Source organism: Mobula hypostoma, chromosome 6, assembly GCF_963921235.1.
Source record: "Mobula hypostoma chromosome 6, sMobHyp1.1, whole genome shotgun sequence".
NCBI lineage: Eukaryota > Metazoa > Chordata > Chondrichthyes > Myliobatiformes > Myliobatidae > Mobula > Mobula hypostoma.
Window position 1 is genome coordinate 89,224,728 of NC_086102.1, and position 23,575 is coordinate 89,248,302.

The window sequence follows — 23,575 nt, forward strand, 5'->3', positions numbered from 1 at the left end:
GGCATGGACTACACCCCGGCTTGGACTACACCAGGCATGGGCTACACCTCGGCATGGACTACACCGGCATGGACTACACCCCGGCATGAACTAACCCCGGCATGGACTACACCCCGGCATGGACTACACCCCGGCATGGACTACACCCCGGCATGGACTACACCCCGGCATGGACTACACCCCGGCATGGACTACACCCTGGCATGGACTACACCCCGGCATGGACTACACCCCGGCATGGACTACACCCCGGCATGGACTACACCCCGGCATGGACTACCCCTGGCATGGACTACACCTGGCATGGACTACACCCTGGCATGGACTACACCCTGGCATGGACTACCCCCGGCATGGACTACACCCCGGCATGGACTACCCACGGCACGGACTACACCCTGGCATGAACTACACCCCGGTATGGACTACCCCTGGCATGGACAACCCCTGGCATGGACTACACCTGGCATGTACTACACCCCAAAAATGGACTACACCCCGGCATGGACTATCCCTGGCATGGACTATACCCCGGCTTGGACTACACCCCGGCATGGACTACACCCCGGCTTGGACTACACCGGAATGGACTACCCCTGGCATGGACTACACCCTCGGCATGGACTACCTCCGGCATGGACTACCCCGTCATGGACTACACCCCGGCTGGACTACCCCTGGCATGGACTACAACCCGGCATGGACTACAACCCGGCATGGACTATCCCCGGCATGGACTAAACCCCGGCATGGACTACAGCCCGGCTTGGACTACACCCCGGCTTGGACTACACCCTGTATGGACTACACCCGGTATGGACTACCCCCGGTATGCACTACCCCCGGTATGGACTACACCCCGGCATGGACTACACCCCGGTATGGTCTGCACCCTGGCATGGACAACCCCCGGCATGGACTACACCCCGGCATGGACTAAATCCAGCATGGACTACACCCCGGCATGGACTACCCCCGGCATGGACTACACCCCGGCATGGACTACACCCCGGCATGGACTACACCCCGGCATGGACTACACCCCGGCATGGACTACACCCCGGCATGGACTACCCCCGGCATGGACTACACCCCGGCATGGACTACAGCCCGGCATGGACTACACCCCGGCATGGACTACACCCCGGCATGGACTACACCCCGGCATGGACTACATCCTGGCATGGACTACACCTCGGTATGGACTACAGACCGGCATGGACTACACCCCGGCATGGACAACATCCTGGCATGGACTACACCCTGGTATAGACTACACCCCGGTATGGACTGCACCCCGGTATGGACTACATCCCGGCATTGACTACACCCCGGCATGGACTACACCCCGGCATGGACTACATCCCGGCATTGACTACACCCCAGCATGGACTACACCCCGGCATGGACTATCCCCGGTATGGACTACACCCCGGTATGGACTACACCCTGGTATGGACTACCCCCGGCATGAACTATACCCCGGCATGGACTACCCCCGGTATGGACTACAGCTCGGCATGGACTACACCCCGGTACGGACTACACCCCGGCATGAACTACACCGGGCATGGACTACACCGGGCAAGGACTACACACCGTCATGGACTACACCCTGGCATGGACTACACCCCGGCATGGAGTACACCGGGCATGGACTACACCGGGCATGGACTACAACCCGGCATGGACTAAAACCCGGCATGGACTAAAACCCGGCATGGACTAAAACCCGGCATGGACTAAAACCCGGCATGGACTACACCCGGGCTTGGACTACACCAGGCATGGGCTACACCTCGGCATGGACTACACCGGCATGGACTACACCCCGGCATGGACTAACCCCGGCATGGACTAACCCCGGCATGGACTACCCCCGGCATGGACTACACCCCGGCATGAACTACACCCCGGCATGGACCACACCCCGGCATGGACTACCCCTGGCATGGACTACACCCGGCATGGACTACACCCCTGGCATGGACCACACCCGGCATGGACTACACCCCGGCATGGACTACACCCCGGTATGGACTACCCCTGGCATGGACTACACCTGGCATGGACTACACCTGGCATGTACTACACCTGGCATGTACTACACCCCAAAAATGGACTACACCCCGGCATGGACTATCCCTGGCATGGACTATACCCCGGCTTGGACTACACCCCGGCATGGACTAACCCCGGCATGGACTACCCCCGGCATGGACTACACCCCGGCATGAACTACACCCCGGCATGGACCACACCCCGGAATGGACTACCCCTGGCATGGACTACACCCGGCATGGACTACACCCCGGCATTAACTACCCCCGGCACGAACTAACCCCGGCATGGACTTCCCATGGCACGGACTACACCCTGGCATGAACTACACCCCGGTATGTACTACCCCTGGCATCGACTACCCCTGGCATGGACTACACCTGGCATGTACTACACCCCAAAAATGGACTACACCCCGGCATGGACTATCCCTGGCATGGACTATACCCCGGCTTGGACTACACCCCGGCATGGACTACACCCCGGCTTGGACTACACTGGGCATGGGCTACACCTGGCATGGACTACCCCCGGCATGGACTACACCCTGGCATGGACTACACCCCGGTATGGACTACCCCTGGCATGGACTATCCCCGGCATGGACTACACCCCGGCATGGACTACACCCCGGCATGGACTACACCCCGGCATGGACTATCCCTGGCATGGACTACACCCCGGCTTGGACTACACCCCGGCTTGGACTACACCCCGGCATGGACTATACCGGCATGGACTACACCCCGGCATGGACTACACCCCGGCATGGACTACACCTGGCATGGACTACACCTGGCATGGACTACACCTGGCATGTACTACACCTGGCATGTACTACACCCCAAAAATGGACTACACCCCGGCATGGACTATCCCTGGCATGGACTATACCCCGGCTTGGACTACACCCCGGCATGGACTAACCCCGGCATGGACTACCCCCGGCATGGACTATCCCCGGCATGGACTACACCCCGGCATGGACTATCCCTGGCATGGACTAACCCCGGCATGGACTACCCCCGGCATGGACTATCCCCGGCATGGACTACACCCCGGCATGGACTATCCCTGGCATGGACTATACCCCGGCTTGGACTACACCCCGGCATGGACTATCCCTGGCATGGACTATACCCCGGCTTGGACTACACCCCGGCATGGACTACACCCTGGCATGGACTATCCCCGGCATGGACTATACCCCGGCTTGGACTACACCCCGGCACGAACTAACCCCGGTATGGACTACCCACGGCACGGACTACACCCCGGCATGGACTATCCCCGGCATGGACTATACCCCGGCTTCGACTACACCCCGGCACGAACTAACCCCGGCATGGACTACCCACGGCACGGACTACACCCTGGCATGAACTACACCCCGGTATGGACTACCCCTGGCATCGACTACCCCTGGCATGGACTACACCTGGCATGTACTACACCCCAAAAATGGACTACACCCCGGCATGGACTATCCCTGGCATGGACTATACCCCGGCTTGGACTACACCCCGGCATGGACTACACCCCGGCTTGGACTACACTGGGCATGGGCTACACCTGGCATGGACTACCCCCGGCATGGACTACACCCTGGCATGGACTACACCCCGGTATGGACTACCCCTGGCATGGACTATCCCCGGCATGCACTACTCCCCGGCATGGACTACACCCCGGCATGGACTATCCCTGGCATGGACTACACCCCGGCTTGGACTACACCCCGGCATGGACTATACCGGCATGGACTACACCGGCATGGACTACACCCCGGCATGGACTATACCCCGGCATGGAGTACCACCTGCATGGACTACACCCCGGCAGGGACTACAGCCCGGCATGGACTTCCCACGGAACGGACTACACCCTGGCATGGACGACACCCAGGTATGGACTACCCCTGGCATGGACTACCCCTGGCATGGACTACACCTGGCATGTACTACACCTGGCATGTACTACACACCAGCATGGACTACAGCCCGGCATGGACTATCCCTGGATGGACTACACCCCGGCTTGGACTACACCCCGGCATGGACTACACCCCGGCTTGGACTACACCCCGGCTTGGACTACACCCCGGCATGGACTACACCCTGGCATGGACTACCCCCGGCTTGGACTACACTGGACATGGGCTACACCTCGGCATGGACTACACCGGAATGGACTACACCCCGACATGAACTACCCCCGGCATGGACTAACCCCAGGCATGGACTACGCACGGCATGGACTACACCCTGGCATGGACTACACCCTGGCATGGACTACACCCCGGCATGGACTACACCCTCGGCATGGACTACACCCTCGGCATGGACTACCTCCGGCATGGACTACCCCGTCATGGACTACACCCTGGCTGGACTACCCCTGGCATGGACTACACCCCGGCATGGACTACAACCCGGCATGGACTACAACCCGGCATGGACTATCTCCGGCATGGACTAAACCCCGGCATGGACGACAGCCCGGCTTGGAATACACCCCGGCTTGGACTACACCCGGTATGGACTACACCCGGTATGGACTACCCCCGGTATGCACTACCCCCGGCATGGACTACACCCCGGCATGGACTACACCCCGGCATGGACTACATCCTGGCATGGACTACATCCCGGTATGGACTACATCCCGGTATGGACTACACCCCGGTATGGACTACACCCCGGCATGGACTACACCCCGGCATGGACTACAGACCGGCATGGACTACACCGGGCATGGACTACACCTCGGTATGGACTACAGACCGGCATGGACTACACCCCGGCATGGACTACATCCTGGCATGGACTACACCCCGGTATGGACTACGCCCTGGCATGGACTGCACCCTGGCATGGACTACATCCCGGCATTGACTACACCCCGGTATGGACTACACCCCGGTATGGACTACATCCCGGCATTGACTACACCCCGGCATGGACTACACCCCGGCATGGACTACATCCCGGCATTGACTACACCCCAGCATGGACTACACCCCGGCATGGACTATCCCCGGTATGGACTACACCCCGGTATGGACTACAACCTGGTATGGACTACCCCCGGCATGAACTATACCCCGGCATGGACTACCCCCGGTATGGACTACAGCTTGGCATGGACTACACCCCGGTACGGACTACACCCCGGCATGAACTACACCGGGAATGGACTACACCGGGCAAGGACTACACACCGTCATGGACTACACCCTGGCATGGACTACACCCGGGCTTGGACTACACCAGGCATGGGCTACACCTCGGCATGGACTACACCTGGCATGTACTACACCCCAAAAATGGACTACACCCCGGCATGGACTATCCCTGGCATGGACTATACCCCGGCTTGGACTACACCCCGGCATGGACTACACCCCGGCTTGGACTACACTGGGCATGGGCTACACCTGGCATGGACTACCCCCGGCATGGACTACACCCTGGCATGGACTACACCCCGGTATGGACTACCCCTGGCATGGACTACACCCCGGCATGGACTACACCCCGGCATGGACTATCCCTGGCATGGACTACACCCCGGCTTGGACTACACCCCGGCATGGACTATACCGGCATGGACTACACCCCGGCATGGACTATACCCCGGCATGGAGTACCACCTGCATGGACTACACCCCGGCAGGGACTACAGCCCGGCATGTACTACCCCCGGCACGGACTAACCCCGGCATGGACTACCCACGGAACGGACTACACCCTGGCATGGACGACACCCTGGCATGGACTACCCCTGGCATGGACTGCACCTGGCATGTACTACACCTGGCATGTACTACACACCAGCATGGACTACAGCCCGGCATGGACTATCCCTGGATGGACTACACCCCGGCTTGGACTACACCCCGGCATGGACTACACCCCGGCTTGGACTACACCCCGGCTTGGACTACACCCCGGCATGGACTACACCCTGGCATGGACTACCCCCGGCTTGGACTACACTGGGCATGGGCTACACCTCGGCATGGACTACACCGGAATGGACTACACCCCGACATGAACTACCCCCGGCATGGACTAACCCCAGGCATGGACTACGCACGGCATGGACTACACCCTGGCATGGACTACACCCTCGGCATGGACTACACCCAGGCATGGACTACACCCTGGCATGGACTACACCCCGGCATTGACTACACCCTCGGCATGGACTACACCCCGGCATGGACTACACCCTGGCATGGACTACACCCCGGCATGGACTACACCCTCGGCATGGACTACACCCTCGGCATGGACTACCTCCGGCATGGACTACCCCGTCATGGACTACACCCTGGCTGGACTACCCCTGGCATGGACTACACCCCGGCATGGACTACAACCCGGCATGGACTACAACCCGGCATGGACTATCGCCGGCATGGACTAAACCCCGGCATGGACGACAGCCCGGCTTGGAATACTCCCCGGCTTGGACTACACCCGGTATGGACTACACCCGGTATGGACTACCCCCGGTATGCACTACCCCCGGTATGGACTACACCCCGGCATGGACTACACCCCGGTATGGTCTGCACCCTGGCATGGACTACCCCCGGCATGGACTACACCGAGGCATGGACTAAATCCAGCATGGACTACACCCCGGCATGAACTACCCCCGGCATGGACTACACCCCGGCATGGACTACTCCCCGGCATGGACGACCCCCGGCATGGACTAAACCCCGGCATGGACTACACCCCGGCATGGACTAAACCCCGGCATGGACTAAACCCCGGCATGGACTACACCCCGGCATGGACTACTCCCCGGCATGGACGACCCCCGGCATGGACTACACCCCGGCATGGACTACACCCCGGCATGGACTACACCCCGGCATGGACTACCCCCGGTATGGACTACACCCCGGCATGGACTACAGCCCGGTATGGACTACACCCCGGCATGGACTACACCCCGGCATGGACTACACCCCGGCATGGACTACATCCTGGCATGGACTACATCCCGGTATGGACTACACCCCGGCATGGACTACACCCCGGCATGGACTACAGACCGGCATGGACTACACCGGGCATAGACTACACCTCGGTATGGACTACAGACCGGCATGGACTACACCCCGGCATGGACTACATCCTGGCATGGACTACATCCTGGCATGGACTACACCCCGGTATGGACTACACCCTGGCATGGACTGCACCCTGGCATGGACTACATCCCGGCATTGACTACACCCCGGTATGGACTACACCCCGGTATGGACTACATCCCGGCATTGACTACACCCCGGCATGGACTACACCCCGGCATGGACTACATCCCGGCATTGACTACACCCCAGCATGGACTACACCCCGGCATGGACTATCCCCGGTATGGACTACACCCCGGTATGGACTACACCCTGGTATGGACTACCCCCGGCATGAACTATACCCCGGCATGGACTACCCCCGGTATGGACTACAGCTCGGCATGGACTACACCCCGGTACGGACTACACCCCGGCATGAACTACACCGGGCATGGACTACACCGGGCAAGGACTACACACCGTCATGGACTACACCCTGGCATGGACTACACCCCGGCATGGAGTACACCGGGCATGGACTACACCGGTCATGGACTACAACCCGGCATGGACTAAAACCCGGCATGGACTACCACCCGGCATGGACTAAAACCCGGCATGGACTACACCCCGGCTTGGACTACACCGGGCATGGGCTACACCTCGGCATGGACTACACCGGCATGGACTACACCCCGGCATGAACTAACCCCGGCATGGACTAACCCCGGCATGGACTACCCCCGGCATGGACTACACCCCGGCATGAACTACACCCCGGCATGGACTACCCCTGGCATGGACTACACCCGGCATGGACTACACCCCTGGCATGGACCACAACCGGCATGGACTACACCCCGGTATGGACTACCCCTGGCATGGACTACACCTGGCATGGACTACACCTGGCATGTACTACACCTGGCATGTACTACACCCCAAAAATGGACTACACCCCGGCATGGACTATCCCTGGCATGGACTATACCCCGGCTTGGACTACACCCCGGCATGGACTAACCCCGGCATGGACTACCCCCGGCATGGACTACACCCCGGCATGAACTACACCCCGGCATGGACCACACCCCGGAATGGACTACCCCTGGCATGGACATACACCCGGCATGGTCTACACCCCGGCATTAACTACCCCCGGCACGGACTCACCCCGGCATGGACTACCCACGGCACGGACTAACCCCGGCATGGACTACACCCCGGCATGGACTACACCCTCGGCATGGACTACCTCCGGCATGGACTACCCCGTCATGGACTACACCCTGGCTGGACTACCCCTGGCATGGACTACACCCCGGCATGGACTACAACCCGGCATGGACTACAACCCGGCATGGACTACAACCCGGCATGGACTATCTCCGGCATGGACTAAACCCCGGCATGGACGACAGCCCGGCTTGGAATACACCCCGGCTTGGACTACACCCGGTATGGACTACACCCGGTATGGACTACCCCCGGTATGCACTACCCCCGGCATGGACTACACCCCGGCATGGACTACACCCCGGCATGGACTACATCCTGGCATGGACTACATCCCGGTATGGACTACACCCCGGTATGGACTACACCCCGGCATGGACTACACCCCGGCATGGACTACACCCCGGCATGGACTACAGACCGGCATGGACTACACCGGGCATGGACTACACCTCGGTATGGACTACAGACCGGCATGGACTACACCCCGGCATGGACTACATCCTGGCATGGACTACACCCCGGTATGGACTACGCCCTGGCATGGACTGCACCCTGGCATGGACTACATCCCGGCATTGACTACACCCCGGTATGGACTACACCCCGGTATGGACTACATCCCGGCATTGACTACACCCCGGCATGGACTACACCCCGGCATGGACTACATCCCGGCATTGACTACACCCCAGCATGGACTACACCCCGGCATGGACTATCCCCGGTATGGACTACACCCCGGTATGGACTACAACCTGGTATGGACTACCCCCGGCATGAACTATACCCCGGCATGGACTACCCCCGGTATGGACTACAGCTCGGCATGGACTACACCCCGGTACGGACTACACCCCGGCATGAACTACACCGGGAATGGACTACACCGGGCAAGGACTACACACCGTCATGGACTACACCCTGGCATGGACTACACCCGGGCTTGGACTACACCAGGCATGGGCTACACCTCGGCATGGACTACACCTGGCATGTACTACACCCCAAAAATGGACTACACCCCGGCATGGACTATCCCTGGCATGGACTATACCCCGGCTTGGACTACACCCCGGCATGGACTACACCCCGGCTTGGACTACACTGGACATGGGCTACACCTGGCATGGACTACCCCCGGCATGGACTACACCCTGGCATGGACTACACCCCGGTATGGACTACCCCTGGCATGGACTACACCCCGGCATGGACTACACCCCGGCATGGACTATCCCTGGCATGGACTACACCCCGGCTTGGACTACACCCCGGCATGGACTATACCGGCATGGACTACACCCCGGCATGGACTATACCCCGGCATGGAGTACCACCTGCATGGACTACACCCCGGCAGGGACTACAGCCCGGCATGTACTATCCCTGGATGGACTACACCCCGGCTTGGACTACACCCCGGCATGGACTACACCCCGGCTTGGACTACACCCCGGCTTGGACTACACCCCGGCTTGGACTACACCCCGGCATGGACTACACCCTGGCATGGACTACCCCCGGCTTGGACTACACTGGGCATGGGCTACACCTCGGCATGGACTACACCGGAATGGACTACACCCCGACATGAACTACCCCCGGCATGGACTAACCCCAGGCATGGACTACGCACGGCATGGACTACACCCTGGCATGGACTACACCCTCGGCATGGACTACACCCAGGCATGGACTACACCCTGGCATGGACTACACCCCGGCATTGACTACACCCTCGGCATGGACTACACCCCGGCATGGACTACACCCTGGCATGGACTACACCCCGGCATGGACTACACCCTCGGCATGGACTACACCCTCGGCATGGACTACCTCCGGCATGGACTACCCCGTCATGGACTACACCCTGGCTGGACTACCCCTGGCATGGACTACACCCCGGCATGGACTACAACCCGGCATGGACTACAACCCGGCATGGACTATCTCCGGCATGGACTAAACCCCGGCATGGACGACAGCCCGGCTTGGAATACACCCCGGCTTGGACTACACCCGGTATGGACTACACCCGGTATGGACTACCCCCGGTATGCACTACCCCCGGTATGGACTACACCCCGGCATGGACTACACCCCGGTATGGTCTGCACCCTGGCATGGACTACCCCCGGCATGGACTACACCGAGGCATGGACTAAATCCAGCATGGACTACACCCCGGCATGAACTACCCCCGGCATGGACTACACCCCGGCATGGACTACTCCCCGGCATGGACGACCCCCGGCATGGACTAAACCCCGGCATGGACTACACCCCGGCATGGACTACACCCCGGCATGGACTAAACCCCGGCATGGACTAAACCCCGGCATGGACTACACCCCGGCATGGACTACTCCCCGGCATGGACGACCCCCGGCATGGACTACACCCCGGCATGGACTACACCCCGGCATGGACTACACCCCGGCATGGACTACCCCCGGTATGGACTACACCCCGGCATGGACTACAGCCCGGTATGGACTACACCCCGGCATGGACTACACCCCGGCATGGACTACACCCCGGCATGGACTACATCCTGGCATGGACTACATCCCGGTATGGACTACACCCCGGCATGGACTACACCCCGGCATGGACTACAGACCGGCATGGACTACACCGGGCATAGACTACACCTCGGTATGGACTACAGACCGGCATGGACTACACCCCGGCATGGACTACATCCTGGCATGGACTACATCCTGGTATGGACTACACCCCGGTATGGACTACACCCTGGCATGGACTGCACCCTGGCATGGACTACATCCCGGCATTGACTACACCCCGGTATGGACTACACCCCGGTATGGACTACATCCCGGCATTGACTACACCCCGGCATGGACTACACCCCGGCATGGACTACATCCCGGCATTGACTACACCCCAGCATGGACTACACCCCGGCATGGACTATCCCCGGTATGGACTACACCCCGGTATGGACTACACCCTGGTATGGACTACCCCCGGCATGAACTATACCCCGGCATGGACTACCCCCGGTATGGACTACAGCTCGGCATGGACTACACCCCGGTACGGACTACACCCCGGCATGAACTACACCGGGCATGGACTACACCGGGCAAGGACTACACACCGTCATGGACTACACCGGGCATGGACTACAACCCGGCATGGACTAAAACCCGGCATGGACTAAAACCCGGCATGGACTACACCCGGGCTTGGACTACACCAGGCATGGGCTACACCTCGGCATGGACTACACCGGCATGGAATACACCCCGGCATGAACTAACCCCGGCATGGACTAACCCCGGCATGGACTACCCCCGGCATGGACTACACCCCGGCATGAACTACACCCCGGCATGGACCACACCCCGGCATGGACTACCCCTGGCATGGACTACACCCGGCATGGACTACACCCCTGGCATGGACCACACCCCGGCATGGACTATACCCCGGTATGGACTACCCCTGGCATGGACTACACCTGGCATGGACTACACCTGGCATGTACTACACCTGGCATGTACTACACCCCAAAAATGGACTACACCCCGGCATGGACTATCCCTGGCATGGACTATACCCCGGCTTGGACTACACCCCGGCATGGACTAACCCCGGCATGGACTACCCCCGGCATGGACTACACCCCGGCATGAACTACACCCCGGCATGGACAACCCCTGGCATGGACTACACCCGGCATGGACTACACCCCTGGCATGGACCACAACCGGCATGGACTACACCCCGGTATGGACTACCCCTGGCATGGACTACACCTGGCATGGACTACACCTGGCATGTACTACACCTGGCATGTACTACACCCCAAAAATGGACTACACCCCGGCATGGACTATCCCTGGCATGGACTATACCCCGGCTTGGACTACACCCCGGCATGGACTAACCCCGGCATGGACTACCCCCGGCATGGACTACACCCCGGCATGAACTACACCCCGGCATGGACCACACCCCGGAATGGACTACCCCTGGCATGGACATACACCCGGCATGGTCTACACCCCGGCATTAACTACCCCCGGCACGGACTCACCCCGGCATGGACTACCCACGGCACGGACTAACCCCGGCATGGACTACACCCCGGCATGGACTACACCCCGGCATGGACTACCCCTGGCATGGACTACACTCCGGCATGGACTACACCCTGGCATGGACTACCCACGGCACGGACTAACCCCGGCATGGACTACCCACGGCACGGACTACACCCTGGCATGAACTACACCCCGGTATGGACTACCCCTGGCATGGACTACCCCTGGCATGGACTACACCTGGCATGGACTACACCCCGGCATGGACTACCCCTGGCATGGACTACACTCCGGCATGGACTACACCCTGGCATGGACTACCCCTGGCATGGACTACACCTGGCATGTACTACACCCCTAAAATGGACTACACCCCGGCATGGACTATCCCTGGCATGGACTATACCCCGGCTTGGACTACACCCCGGCATGGACTACACCCCGGCTTGGACTACACTGGGCATGGGCTACACCTGGCATGGACTACCCCCGGCATGGACTACACCATGGCATGGACTACACCCCGGTATGGACTACCCCTGGCATGGACTATCCCCGGCATGGACTACACCCCGGCATGGACTACACCCCGGGATGGACTACACCCCGGCATGGACTATCCCTGGCATGGACTACACCCCGGCTTGGACTACACCCCGGCATGGACTATACCGGCATGGACTACACCCCGGCATGGACTACACCCCGGCATGGAGTACCACCTGCATGGACTACACCCCGGCACGGACTACAGCCCGGCATGTGCTACCCCCGGCACGGACTAACCCCGGCATGGACTACCCACGGAACGGACTACACCCTGGAATGGACGACACCCAGGTATGGACTACCCCTGGCATGGACTACCCCTGGCATGGACTACACCTGGCATGTACTACACCTGGCATGTACTACACCCCGGCATGAACTACATCCCGGCATGGACTATCCCTGGATGGACTACACCCCGGCTTGGTCTACACCCCGGCATGGACTACACCCCGGCTTGGACTACACTGGGCATGGGCTACACCTCGGCATGGACTACACCGGCATGGACTACACCCCGGCATGGACTACACACTGGCATGGACTACACCCCGGCTTGGACTACACCCCGGCATGGACTACACCGGCATGGACTACACCCCGGCATGTACTACACCCCGGCATGAACTACATCCCGGCATGGACTATCCCTGGATGGACTACACCCCGGCTTGGACTACACCCCGGCATGGACTACACCCCGGCTTGGACTATACTGGGCATGGGCTACACCTCGGCATGGACTACCCCTGGCATGGACTACACCCGGCATGGACTACACCCCGGCATGAACTACCCCCGGCATGGACTAACCCCGGCATGGACTACCCCCGGCATGGACTACACCCTGGCATGGACTACACCCCGGCATGGACTACACCCCGGCTTGAACTACACTGGGCATGGGCTACACCTCGGCATGGGCTACACCCCCGTCATGGACTACACCCCGGCTGGACTACCCCTGGCATGGACTACACCCCGGCATGGACTAAATCCAGCATGGACTGCACCCCGGCATGAACTACCCCCGGCATGGACTACACCCCGGCATGGACTACACCCCGGCATGGACTACTCCCCGGCATGGACTACACCCCGGCATGGACTACACCCCGGCATGGACTACTCCCCGGCATTGTCTACTCCCGGCATGGACTACACCCCGGTTGGACTACTCCCCGGCATGGACTACCCCCGGCATGGACTACACCCTCGGCATGGACTACCTCCAGCATGGACTACCCCGTCATGGACTACACCCCGGCTGGACTGCCCCTGGCATGGACTACACCCCGGCATGGACTACAACCCGGCATGGACTACCCCCGGTATGGACTACACCCCGGTATGGACTACAGACCGGCATGGACTACACCCCGGTATGGACTACCCCCGGTATGGACTACACCCTGGCATGGACTACAGCCTGGCTTAGACTACACCCGGTATGGACGACACCCGGTATGGACTACCCCCGGTATGGACTACCCCCGGTATGGACTACACCCCGGTATGGACTACAGACCGGCATGGACTACACCCCAGCATGGACTACACCCCGGCATGGACTACATCCCGACATTGACTAAACCCCAGCATGGACTACACCCAGGCATGGACTATCCCCTGTACGGACTACACCCCGGCATGGACTACACCCCGGTATGGACTACACCCCTGTATGGACTACACCCTGGTATGGACTACCCCCGGCATGGACTATCCCCCGGTATGGACTACACCTGGCATGTACTACACCTGGCATGTACTACACCCCAAAAATGGACTACACCCCGGCATGGACTATCCCTGGCATGGACTATACCCCGGCTTGGACTACACCCCGGCATGGACTACACCCCGGCTTGGACTACACTGGGCATGGGCTACACCCGGTATGGACTACCCCCGGTATGGACTACACCCGGTATGGACTACACCCCGGTATGGACTACAGACCGGCATGGATTACACCCTGGCATGGACTACACCCCGGCATGGACTGCACCCTGGCATGGACTACACCCCGGCATGAACTATCCCTCGTATGGACTACACCCCGCATGGACTACCCCCGGCATGGTCTACACCCCGGCATGGACTACACCCCGGCATGGACTACCCCCGGCATGGACTACACCCCGGCATGGACTAAACCCCGGCATGGACTAAACCCCGGCATGGACTACCCCCGGTATGGACTACACCCCGGCATGGACTACAGCCCGGCTTGGACTACACCCGGTATGGACTACACCCGGTATGGACTACCCCCGGTATGGACTACCCCCGGTATGGACTGCACCCCGGTATGGACTACAGACCGGCATGGACTACACCCCGGCATGGACTACACCCCGGCATGGACTGCACCCTGGCATGGACTACATCCCGGCATTGACTACACCCTGGCATGGACTGCCCACGGCATGGACTATACCCCGGCATGGACTACCCCCGGTATGGACTACAGCTCGGCATGGACTACACCCCGGTACGGACTACTCCCCGGCATGGACTACACCGGGCATGGACTACACCGGGAAGGACTACACACCGTCATGGACTACACCCTGGCATGGACTACACCCCGGCATGGAGTACACCGGGCATGGACTACACCGGGCATGGACTACAACACGGCATGGAGTACACCGGGCATGGACTACACCAGGCATGGACTACAACCCGGCATGGACTAAAACCCGGCATGGACTAAAACCCGGCATGGACTACACCCCGGCATGGACTACACAGGGTATGGGCTACACCTCGGCATGGACTACACCGGCATGGACAACCCCTGGCACGGACTACACCCGGCATGGACTACACCCCGGCATGAACTACCCCCGGCATGGACTAACCCCGGCATGGACTACCCCCGGCATGGACTACACCCCGGCATGGATTACACCCCGGCTTGGACCACAACCCGGCATGGACTACCCCTGGCATGGACTACACCTGGCATGGACTACATCCCGGCATTAACTACCCCCGGCACGGACTAACCCCGGCATGGACTACCCACGGCATGGACTACACCCTGGCATGGACTACACCCCGGTATGGACTACCCCTGCCATGGACTACTCCTGGCATGGACTACACCTGGCATGTACTACACCTGGCATGGACTACACCCCGGCAAGGACTACACCCCGGCATGGACTACCCCCGGCATGGACTACACCGGCATGGACAACTCCTGGCACGGACTACACCCGGCATGGACTACACCCCGGCATGAACTACCCCCGGCATGGACTAACCCCGGCATGGACTACCCCGGGCATGGACTACACCCCGGCATGGACTACACCCCGGCTTGGACCACAACCCGGCATGGACTACCCCTGGCGTGGACTACACCCGGCATGGACTACACCCCGGCATTAACTACCCCCGGCACGGACTAACCCCGGCATGGACTACCCACGGCACGGACTACACCCTGGCATGGACTACACCCCGGTATGGACTACCCCTGGCATGGACTACACCTGGCATGTACTACACCCTGGTATGGACTACACCCTGGTATGGACTACACCCCTGGCATGGACTACACCTGGCATGTACTACACCTGGCATGTACTACACCCCGGCTTGGACTACACCCCGGCATGGACTACACCCCGGCTTGGACTACACTGGGCATGGGCTACACCTCGGCATGGACTACCCCTGGCAAGGACTAACCCCGGCATGGACTACACCCCGGTATGGACTACCCCTGGCATGGACTACCCCTGGCATGTACTACACCTGGCATGTACTACACCCCGGCATGGACTACACCCCGGCATGGACTACACCCTGGCATGGACTACACCTGGCATGTACTACAACTGGCATGTACTACACCCCGGCATGGACTACACCCCGGCATGGACTATCCCTGGCATGGACTACACCCCGGCTTGGACTACACCCCGGCTTGGACTACACCGGGCATGGGCTACACCTCGGCATGGACTACACCGGCATGGACTACACCTGGTATGGACTACAACCCGGCATGTACTACACACCGGCATGGACTACATCCGGCATGGACTACATCCGGCTTGGACTACACTGGGCATGGGCTACACCCCGGCATGGACTACACCCCAGCATGGACTACACCCCGGCATGGACTACACCCCGGTATGGACTACGCTGGGCATGGGCTACACCTCGGCATGGATTACACCCCGGCATGGACTACTCCCGGCATGGACTACACCCGGTATGGACTACAGCCCGGCATGGACTACACCCGGCATGGACTACACCCGGTATGAACTACACACCGGCATGGACTACCCCTGGCATGGACTACACCCCGGCTTGGACTACACCCCAGCATGGACTACACCCCGGCTTGGACTACACCCCGGCATGGACTACACACCGGCATGGACTACCCCTGGCATGGACTACACCCGGCATGGACTACACCCGGCATGGACTACACCCCGGCATGGACTACACCCCGGCTTGGACTACACCCCAGCATGGACTACACCCCGGCTTGGACTACACTGGGCATGGGCTACACCTCGGCATGGACTACACCGGCATGGACTACCCCTGGCATGGACTACACCCGGCATGGACTACACCCCAGCATGAACTATCCCTGGTATGGGCTACACCCCGGCATGGACTAAATCCAGCATGGACTACACCCCGGCATGGACTACCCCCGGCATGGTCTACACCCCGGCATGGACTACACCCCGGCATGGACTACACCCCGGCATGGACTAACCCCGGCATGGACTACACCCCGGCATGGACTATACCCCGGTATGGACTGCACCCTGGCATGGACTACATCCCGGCATTGACTACACCCTGCATGGACTGCACCCCGGCATGGACTATCCCCGGTACGGACTACACCCCGGCATGGACTACACCCCGGTATGGACTACACCCCGGTATGGACTACCCCCGGCATGGACTACCCCCGGCATGGACTACATTCCGGCATGGACTACACCACAACTGGACTACACCACAACTGGACTACCCCCGGCATGGACTACTCTCCGGCATGGACTACACGCCAGCTGTACTACACCCCAGCTGGACTACACCCCGGCATGGACTACCACCGGCATGGACTACATTCCGGCATGGACTACACCACAACTGGACTACCCCCGGCATGGACTACACTCCGGCATGGACTACACTCTGGTATGGACTAAACCCCGGCATGGACTACACCCCGGCATGGTCTACACCCCGGCATGGACTATCCCCGGCATGGACTACACCCCGGCTTGGACTACACCCCGGCTTGGACTACACCCCGGCTTGGACTACACCCTGGCATGGACTACACTCTGGTATGGACTACACCCCGGCATGGACTATCCCCGGCATGGACTACACCCTTGTATGGACTACACCCCAGCATGGACTACACCCTGGCATGGACTACACCTCAGCTTGGACTACACCTCAGCTTGGACTACACCCTGGTATGGACTACACCCGGCATGGACTACACCCCGGCATGGACTACACCTCAGCTTGGACTACACCCTGGTATGGACTACACCCGGCATGGACTACAGCCCGGCATGGACTACACCTCAGCTTGGACTACACCCTGGTATGGACTACCCCCGGCATGGACTACCCCCGGCATGGACTACACCCTGGTATGGACTACACCCTGGTATGGACTACACCCCGGCATGGACTATCCCTGGTATGGACTACACCTCAGCATGGACTACACCCCAGAATTGACTTCACCCCGGTATGGACTACACCCTGTCGTGGACTACCCCCGGCATGGACTACACCTGGCATGTACTTCCCCCGGCATGGACTACACTCCGGCATGGACTACACCCCAGCTGGACTACACCCCGGCATGGACTACCCCCGGCATGGACTACATTCCGGCATGGACTACACCACAACTGGACTACCCCCGGCATGGACTACACTCCGGCATGGACTACACTCTGGTATGGACTAAACCCCGGCATGGACTACACTCCGGCATGAACTACACGCCAGCTGTACTACACCCCAGCTGGACTACACCCCGGCATGGACTACCCCCGGTATGGACTACCCCCGGTATGGACTACCCCCGGTATGGACTACACCCCTGTATGGACTACAGACCGGCATGGATTACACCCCGGCATGGACTACACCCCGGCATGGACAGCACCCTGGCATGGACTACACCCCGGCATGAACTATCCCTGGTATGGGCTACACCCCGGCATGGACTAAATCCAGCATGGACTACACCCCGGCATGGACTACCCCCGGCATGGTCTACACCCCGGCATGGACTACACCCCGGCATGGACTACACCCCGGCATGGACTACCCCCGGCATGGACTACACCCGGTATGGACTACACCCGGTATGGACTACCCCCGGTATGGACTACACCCCGGTATGGACTACAGACCGGCATGGACTACAGACCGGCATGGACTACAGACCGGCATGGACTACACCCCGGCATGGACTACACCCCGGTATGGACTACCCCTGGAATTGACTACACCCCGGCATGGACTACAACCTGTCATGGACTACAACCTGTCATGGACTACTCCGGGCATGGGCTACACCTCGGCATGGACTACACCGGCATGGACTACACCCCGGCATGGACTACACCCCGGCATGGACTACACCCGGCATGGACTACACCCCAGCATAGACTACACCCCGGCATGGACTACACCCCGGCTTGGACTACACCCCTGCTTGGACTACACCACGGCATGGACTATCCCTGGTATGGACTACACCCCGACATAGACTACACCCCGGCATGGACTACACCCCAGCATGGACTACACCCCTGCTTGGACTACACTGGGCATGGGCTACACCTCGGCATGGACTACATCCGGCATGGACTACACCCCGGCATGGACTACACCCCGGTATGGACTACACTGGGCATGGGCTACACCTCGGCATGGACTATACCCCAGCATGGACTACAGCCCGGCATGGACTACACCCGGCATGGACTACACCCGGTATGGACTACACCCCGGCATGGACTACACCCCGGCTTGGACTACACCCCAGCATGGACTACACCCCGGCTTGGACTACACTGGGCATGGGCTACATATCGGCATGGACTACACCGGCATGGACTACCCCTGGCATGGACTACACCCGGTATGGACTACACCCCAGCATGAACTATCCCTGGTATGGGCTACACCCCGGCATGGACTAAATCCCGCATGGACTACACCCCGGCATGGACTACCCCCGGCATGGTCTACACCCCGGCATGGACTACACCCCGGCATGGACTACCCCCGGCATGGACTACCCCCGGCATGGACTACACCTCGGCATGGACTATACCCCGGTATGGACTGCACCCTGGCATGGACTACATCCCGGCATTGACTACACCCCGGCATGGACTACACCCCGGCATGGACTACACCCCGGCATGGACTACACCCCGGTACGGACTACACCCCGGCATGGACTACACCCCGGTATGGACTACACCCCGGTATGGACTACCCCCGGCATGCACTATACCCCGGCATGGACTACCCCCGGCATGGACTACCCCCGGTATGGACTACAGCTCGGCATGGACTACACCCCAGTACGGACTACTCCCCGGCATGGACTACACCCCGGCATGGACTGCACCCTGGCATGGACTACATCCCGGCATTGACTACACCCCGGCATGGACTACACCCCGGCATGGACTACACCCCGGCATGGACTATCCCCGGTAAGGACTACACCCCGGCATGGACTACACCCCGGTATGGACTACACCCCGGTATGGACTACCCCCGGCATGTACTACACCCCGGCATGGACTACACCACGGCATGGACTACCCCCGGCATGGACTACCCCCGGTATGGACTACAGCTCGGCATGGACTACACCCCGGTACGGACTACTCCCCGGCATGGACTACACCGGGCATGGACTACACCGGGAAGGACTACACACCGTCATGGACTACACCCTGGCATGGTCTACACCCCGGCATGGAGTACACCGGGCATGGACTAAAACCCGGCATGGACTGAAACCTGGCATGGACTGAAACCCGGCATGGACTACACCCCGGCTTGGACTACACAGGGTATGGGCTACACCTCGGCATGGACTACACCGGCATGGACTACACCCCGGCATGAGCTACCCCCGGCATGGACTAACCCCGGCATGGACTACCACCGGCATGGACTACACCCCGGCATGGACTACACCCCGGCTTGGACCACAACCCGGCATGGACTACCCCTGGCATGGACTACACCCGGCATGGACTACACCCCGGTATGGACTACACCCCGGTATGGACTACCCCTGGCATGGACTATCCCTGGCATGGACCACACCCCGGCATTAACTACCCCTGGCATGGACTACACCCGGGATGGACTACACCCCGGCATTAACTACCCCCGGCACGGACTAACCCCGGCATGGACTACCCACGGCATGGACTACCCACGGCACGGACTACACCCTGGCATGGACTACACCTGGCATGTACTACACCTGGCATGTACTACACCCCGGCATGGACTACACCCCGGCATGGACTATCCCTGGCATGGACTACACCCTGGCTTGGACTACACCCCGGCATGGACTACACCGCAGCATGGACTACCCCCGGTATGGACTACACTGGGCATGGGCTACACCTTGGCATGGTCTACACCGGCATGTACTACACCCCGGCATGGACTACACCCCGGCATGGACTATCCCTGGCACGGACTACACCCCGGCATGGACTACACCCCAGCATGGACTACCCCCGGTATGGACTACCCCTGGAATGGACGACACCCCGGCATGGACTACAACCCGTCATGGACTACTCCGGGCATGGGCTACACCTCGGCATGGACTACACCTGGCATGGACTACATGGATTTTCAAAAGGCTTTTGACAAGGTCCCACATAGGAGATTAGTGTGCAAACTTCAAGCACACGGTATTGGGGGTAAGGTATTGGTGTGGGTGGAGAATTGGTTAGCAGACAGGAAGCAAAGAGTGGGAATAAACGGGACCTTTTCAGAATGGCAGGCGGTGACTAGTGGGGTACCGCAAGGCTCAGTGCTGGGACCCCAGTTGTTTACAATATATATTAATGACTTGGATGAGGGAATTAAATGCGGCATCTCCAAGTTTGCGGATGACACGAAGCTGGGTGGCAGTGTTAGCAGTGAGGAGGATGCTAAGAGGATGCAGGGTGACTTGGATAGGTTGGGTGAGTGGGCAAACTCATGGCAGATGCAATTTAATGTGGATAAATGTGAAGTTATCCACTTTGGTGGCAAAAATAGGAAAACAGATTATTATCTGAATGGTGGCCGATTAGGAAAAGGGGAGGTGCAACGAGACCTGGGTGTCATTATACACCAGTCATTGAAAGTGGGCATGCAGGTACAGCAGGCGGTGAAAAAGGCGAACGGTATGCTGGCATTTATAGCGAGAGGATTCGAGTACAGGAGCAGGGAGGTACTACTGCAGTTGTACAAGGCCTTGGTGAGACCACACCTGGAGTATTGTGTGCAGTTTTGGTCCCCTAATCTGAGGAAAGACATCTTTGCCATAGAGGGAGTACAAAGAAGGTTCACCAGATTGATTCCTGGGATGGCAGGTCTTTCATATGAAGAAAGACTGGATGAACTGGGCTTGTACTCGTTGGAATTTAGAAGATTGAGGGGGGATCTGATTGAAACGTATAAGATCCTAAAGGGATTGGACAGGCTTGATGCAGGAAGATTGTTCCCGATGTTGGGGAGGTCTAGAACGAGGGGTCACAGTTTGAGGATAGAGGGGAAGCCTTTTAGGACCGAGGTTAGGAAAAACTTCTTCACACAGAGAGTGGTGAATCTGTGGAATTCTCTGCCACAGCAAACTGTTGAGGCCAGTTCATTAGCTATGTTTAAAAGGAAGTTAGATATGGCCCTTGTGGCTACAGGGGTCAGGGGGTATGGAGGGAAGGCTGGGTTCTGAGTTGGATGATCAGCCATGATCATAATAAATGGCGGTGCAGGCTCGAAGGGCCAAATGGCCTACTCCTGCACCTATTTTCTATGTTTCTATGTTTCTATGACTACATCCCGGCATGGACTACACTCCGGCATGGACTACACCCCAGCATAGATTACACCCCGGCATGGACTACACCCCGGCTTGGACTACACCCCGGCATGGACTACACCCGGCTTGGACTACACCCCGGCATGGACTACACCCGGCATGGACTACCCCCGGCATGGACTATCCCTGGTATGGACTACACCCCGGCATGGACTACACCCGGCATGGACTACACCCGGCATGGACTACACCCCAGCATGGACTACACCCCGGCTTGAACTACACTGGGCATGGGCTACACCTCGGCATGGGCTACACCTCGGCATGTACTACACCCCAGCATGGACTACACACCGGTATGGACTATACCCCGGTATGGACTACACCCCAGCATGGACTACACCCCAGCATGGACTACACACCGGCATGGACTACACC